At 43.7% G+C, this 5697-nt stretch overlaps 1 protein-coding gene across 2 annotated transcripts in view; it reads left to right on the plus strand.

Moving 5' to 3' along the window:
* PITPNM2 (phosphatidylinositol transfer protein membrane associated 2) overlaps nt 1–5697 on the plus strand; it is a 177835-nt gene continuing 172138 nt past the window's right edge. For both annotated transcript variants that reach the window (XM_025198266.1, XM_006015129.3), the window contains exon 1: nt 1–65. The gene's annotated coding sequence lies outside the window, so the exon portion shown is untranslated. The remainder of the gene's footprint in view (nt 66–5697) is intronic.

The raw sequence follows: 5697 nt of genomic DNA on the forward strand, positions 1-5697 counted from the left end.
CGGCCCCGGCCCCGGCCCCGGCCCCGGCCCCGCGCGAGAGGCGTGTGCGGCTGCACCGTGTGCCGGTATGTGCGCGCGCGCGTGCGGGGAGAGACAGTGTACCTGGGGAGAGGGGCGAGATATATATATATAGAGAGAGAAACTATATATAGACAGAATACATCTGTGTATGTATGTATGTATGTGTATGTATATAGAGAGAGAGAGAGTGCGTATGTATGTAGTCACTATATTCTCTGTATACAGAGAGAGACCATATGTATAAGAAGGTATGTAAAGAGAGAATATACACAGGGAGCAAGGGATGGAGGAAATATATATATATATATAGAGAGAGAGAGAGAGCATGAGAGAGAGAAATGCATATGGATATATCTATATAGGGAGATAATATATAGGGGGAGAGAGAAAGTATGCGCGCGTGTGTGTATATGTGTGTGTGTGTATGTGTATATGAGAGAATATATTTAGAGAGAGTGTGTGTGTGTGTGTGTGTGTGTGTGTGTGTGTGTGTGTGGTAAAAGAAAGAGCGGGAGAGAAAGCCGCTGTTCCCTGACCCCGGCGGGGCGGGGCAGTGGGAGTGGCGGTGGTGGCGCAGAGCCGGGGAGCGAGTGACTGGCCTAGGAGAGGTGGGAGGGAAGCAGGAGGGAGAGGAAGGGAGGTGGCGAGGCGGGCAAGACCTACGAGCCAAAACCCGTAGGGACAAAGGTCACAAAAGCTCCTCCAAGGAGCGGGATGGGCACCTGCGGTCGCTGTGTAGGGCAGTTTGTGGATGGTTTCCTTTTCCCGTATTCCCCTTCAAACTTCATTTGCAAGTCCTGGGCTCAGGTTGTTTGCTTTGCTCTGGTTTTGTTTGCTCGTTTTGTCAGTCTGCAGCCCAGGCAGCTGCGCTCCTGCTTCCCACCCCTGCCCTGCACCCTGGTTTTGGCCCCGGCCTGGAGAGGTTGCTTCTAGCCATGACAGGACAGCTACGCCTCAGCATCATTTTGATCTCAGCCTCTCGGCTGCCAGAGCCAAATCATGTTGTTGGTCGGTGTCTTTTATGATGAGGGCACTGGTCTAATAAGAGCAGAGATGAGCGCTTCGGTTGGGGTCACCTAATCTGTAAAAGGGGCACTGAATGATGGTGGCTTCAGCTCAAGGCGTCCCCATGGGATGGCAGAAATCGCTCGGGAAGTCTTCCAAGTTCCCCCCTGGGAGATGACAGGGATATGATTCTCCTGCTACTGGTCTGTTGGGAAAGTCTCTACGAGCCTTTTTGAGGAGAGTAGCCCATAAGGCTGATGCTAGGTGCTCTCTTTTCTCCATCTCCATCCGCTGTCCAGAGGCTAAGAGGGCTAGACCAGTCTACTCTGGTTATTGGGAGAGTTTGGGAGTAGGCTCTGGAGCGGTGAATTCATCCTCCCCATGGACGGCATGTGCCATTGCACTAACAATCATATTCACACAGCGCTTTTCATCCTGATATCATGAAAAGGGCCTGTATCCCATCCCCATGGAGTAGATGGGGAAAGTGGAGGCACAGCCAGGTGAAAGGACTTGTTCAGGTCGGCACAGTGCATCTGTTGCAAAGACAGCAATGGACTCTGTCCCTTGATTCAGAGCCCAGTTGTCTGCAGAGCTAGGCTGGCTCCAAGACAAGTCTCTCTCCTTTAATCCTATTTTTGCCTTATTCATGACTTTAATACAAGCTTTGTAAATGTGAAATGGCTGCATTAAAAAGAAAGCGCCTGTTTGTTGTTTTTTTTTTCATTATGCATTAGAATGAAAACTGCTGTCGGTCCTCTCGAGTTAGGAGTGGTGCAGAGTTGTGGTTTTGCTGTACAGCACAAGAAAAACACTCAGTCTTCAATAATTTGTGTGTGCATGTGAGGAGCTTAGTGGGACTATGCAAGTGGCCAAATCTTTGCAGGGCCTGAGACTTTAGTACTTAATTTGTGCTGGGAAAATGTTGTAGTTAAATATGCATGGATTCATAAAATTCTCCATCCCTGTATTACTTGATAATCCCCATTTCACTCCAGTCCTTTCTCTCATGGTGCATTTTTAACACACAGTTCAGGTTTTCATGACTGTTTTGTGGTCCGGAGTTTTGTACAAAGATTGATGGTGTTGCAAAATCCAGTGCTAGCCTCTGGATTTCTTTTCCTCGGTCTCTCATAGTGCTCTGCAGAAGGACAGAAGGGGGCACTCCCACCACCAGCTGCCCTCATGCAGACCTGATACATTCAATAGATTTTTGCATGGCCTGTTGTTTTAATGGTTGACCAGCTTGCAGACTTGTTCCTGAGCTGTTGGATAGCTGAAAAGCATTGCATGAAATACAAGGAGAAGATGAGCTAAGCATGAAAGAAAAGGCACCGACGAGTCTTAGCTTGCTGTTTTACATTGGAATGCTTCTTTAGGGTACTTCTGGCATCCTTTGATTGTGATAGCATCTCTGAGGGAGAGTTGTGAGCACATGACTAAGCCTTGGGGTTCAAAATAGGCCTTGTTACGTTTCTTGCCTTTAATAAATAGAGCAGAGCCTCACTGGGCACTTATTTTACATTAATCATATTTCAGTTTCCAATAACTAACTTTTAATTAAAGTACGGTTGATACCAACATAACAAACGGACGCATACTAGGCTGTCTTTGTGAATAAAATTCACAATTCCCTTCCTATTCCCTTTATGGCCCTTAGATGCTTTTGTTGCCATTTTAACAGCATACGGTAGCAGCTGTTTATCTTTTTAATATCGCTTTTTGCATGCGTGTTCAAGAAACAAGAATTATTTGAGCAAATGACTCCCTGGTCTCTTAACAACATTTTTTTTTAAGTAACTTGAAAAATAGGAGGAGGAAATGAATGTCTAGATAAGTAGGTGGGAAAAGGTTGCCTAATGCTGAGGTGGCCCCAAAGCTCCTTGAAGTTAATGGGAGCCTTTTCATTGATTTCAGTAAACTCAGTTGAGTGTTTGGATGCGACCCTGCAGAGCATGCAAGAATGTGCTTCTGGCCCATTGAAACCAGTGGAAGTCAAGCGTGTGTTTAAGTGGTTAGTTGAATGGGAATGGGTTGCATGCACTTGTGTCCAAATCGCCTATTAGTTGTATAGTAACTTTTATACTTGTGTAAATCTATAAGGTACCACTGTGCCCTGCCTCCTACTGAAGTCATTAGTAGCTCCTGAATTGCATCCAAACTAAACAACATCCGAGGAGTTTTACTTTAATTCACCAGAAAGACTTTTAAAGAGTCTGGAAAACCTGCTTGTGCAAATAGTCACGCCGTTGGAGCACAAAAAGGATAAAAAACGTGATGTGTACAAACTCCCTAGGTTAGCAAGAGTTAGAATGAACGCTTGAGAGTATGATCTTTGGATTATAGTTAATTTCTGGTTAATTTGACAGGTAACTTTTACTGAAAGGACTATTTCTGATGAAAAGATCTAGTTTATTTTGGGTTTGCTTCTGACAGTGTATTTTAATGTGTTCATCACTGTTGTGCATCTAACAGCCCAAACGTTTATTGTGATTTACCATCTGGTATGTGGGAGTTCTATGTGATTCCTAATTTTAGTTGACAGCAACCAGTTTGGGAGGATTTTGTTCTAAATTGTTGAGGAATTTTTAAAAGTTGCCAGTGAAAGTGGGTTTCCTTTGTATTCAATCAATGCAAGACTTTGTCTCTCTAATTGGAAATCTTCATTGCTTCTCAGATTTTCTATCTTAAATAGCTTCACCTCTTCCAGGCAAACGTTTATAGAAAGGACTCCTTCAGTTGGATGAAGACAGGATGTTTATTATTATTATGTACTAGAGTATAGACATTGTATTGCTGTTATTTCTCCTGGCATCAACATAATATAGCTAACTAGCTGTAAGCTAGTATTTTTAACAAATGGTTTTATGACAGCACAATTGAAGAGCTACAGGATAACTGGTGGGTTGTATGAGTGGTAGTTGCTATTTCACTTCTGAAAGTTGTGTAGCATAGTGTGATGCATTGAATTCTCCCAGGTTCATAGTAATAACTTGTTTGAAGACCAGGACAATCCACTGGGAAACAGTCCTTGACAAATAATTGGTTTTTTCCTTTCAAGTTTCTTCTCCTCTAGTGGTTGTTCTCTGCCGGTGGAGGAAAAAAAATCTTTATTTCTTCTGGACCTTATTTTTAATTTGCCAAGCAAAAAAAATGTGTTGTTTATTTTAATTAAATTTCAGGAACCAGCTTTCCTGTCCAGTAGCCATTTTCTCTGAGTTCTGAAGAATTTTCCTTTTTTTTCCTTTTAATTAATTTTGAAGCTGGCTTGTACAGACGAGGAGTGGCGTTATTATTTCTATTTAAAGGAAGCTTAAGCTGAATTCTGGGCTTGGAAAAGTTTTGTCAACAAGATCTAAAAGTGTTAGGAGCCTAGACCCTCTTTCCAGTCCATAGAGAGACAAAAGATTGGGGCTGAGAATGGTTTATAGCTGTTTCCCAGGGGCAAAGTACATCCACTGATGAAAGGATGAAAGGACTGTGGTGGTGGTGGGCCTCAGACTACAAGGTGGCTAAGCCTGAAAATGCATCTGCAAGGCTCAATCAATGGAAAGGAGGAAGAATCTAATAAACATAGAGATAATACTGGGAATACCTAAGGAAATCTCTGCAGGAAGATCCTGCTGACTTTTAGTGAAGGCCCATTTCAGAGAGGAGCTTCACTGCCTCTTGCTTTTCTCCTTGCAGTCCCTCCCATCTGTGGCATTTGATAAACAAAGGGCAGCAGTGAGGGGTGCTGTGCAATCATTGCTGCTTGCATTTGCCCTTATAGATAGATCCTCTTCATTCAAGGATCTTGAGGAATTTGAAAACCCTTAACTGATCAGTAGATTTCACAATATCCCTTTGGGTTTAGATAGGAACGTAATGCTTCACCTGCTGGTGACGTGCAGCCCCTCCTTGGGATAGAGCATGCCAGTCCTTTGATAGTGTGCTGCTATAAAACAGTTAAGGAAGACAGAGAGAAGAAGAAGAATATTTTGGCCAAATAAAACCAAATGGATAGAATATAATTGTCTGAGCTGAAATGTGGCCAGAGCTACTTATACTTTGGACTCTTTTAATGACCATGTGTAGTGGGGGCCTAAGTTTCTACATTTTGTCCCAACTAAGCTGAAGCTCAAGGGTTTCAGATCAGCTCTTTCTGGATTGTTCCAGCTCTGACGCAGCAGCCAAAAATGTTTGGCTCAGTCGGGCCTGACGACCCTATGAAGTCAGGAAACTTTAGTTATTACTGGCCATCTTAGTATCCACAAGGAGAAAAATGTAAGGAGTCTGGTATCCTGGATAGTTTGGAATCTGTGAAGCTTCTGCAGTTTAGGCTGGACTGTGTTTGGACAGCTGGGCTCAGTAATGACGTTCCTGCTAGGAGAACAGCCATGACGTTCCTAACAGGAGATTTTCTAATTATCATCTCCACAGGGGAGGAAGAGCATTTAGACAATGAAGACGTAACTTGAATAACATAAGGAACGATGGTCACCACTAATTCCACCCCCCCACGCCCAGTAGCTTGTGCAGTTCAGCTCTGCTCCTTAGCTAGGACCATGTACATCATGTTTCTGTGGAATACATTTGTATAGATAGTCCGTAAGTCTTGTTGTCAACAGGTAAAGTAGCATTTGGACAGGAGACATGTCCATAGCAACCCAGAAAGGTGCATCTCGGCAT

This window comes from Alligator sinensis, unplaced genomic scaffold, assembly GCF_000455745.1.
Source record: "Alligator sinensis unplaced genomic scaffold, ASM45574v1 scaffold628_2, whole genome shotgun sequence".
Taxonomy (NCBI): domain Eukaryota; kingdom Metazoa; phylum Chordata; order Crocodylia; family Alligatoridae; genus Alligator; species Alligator sinensis.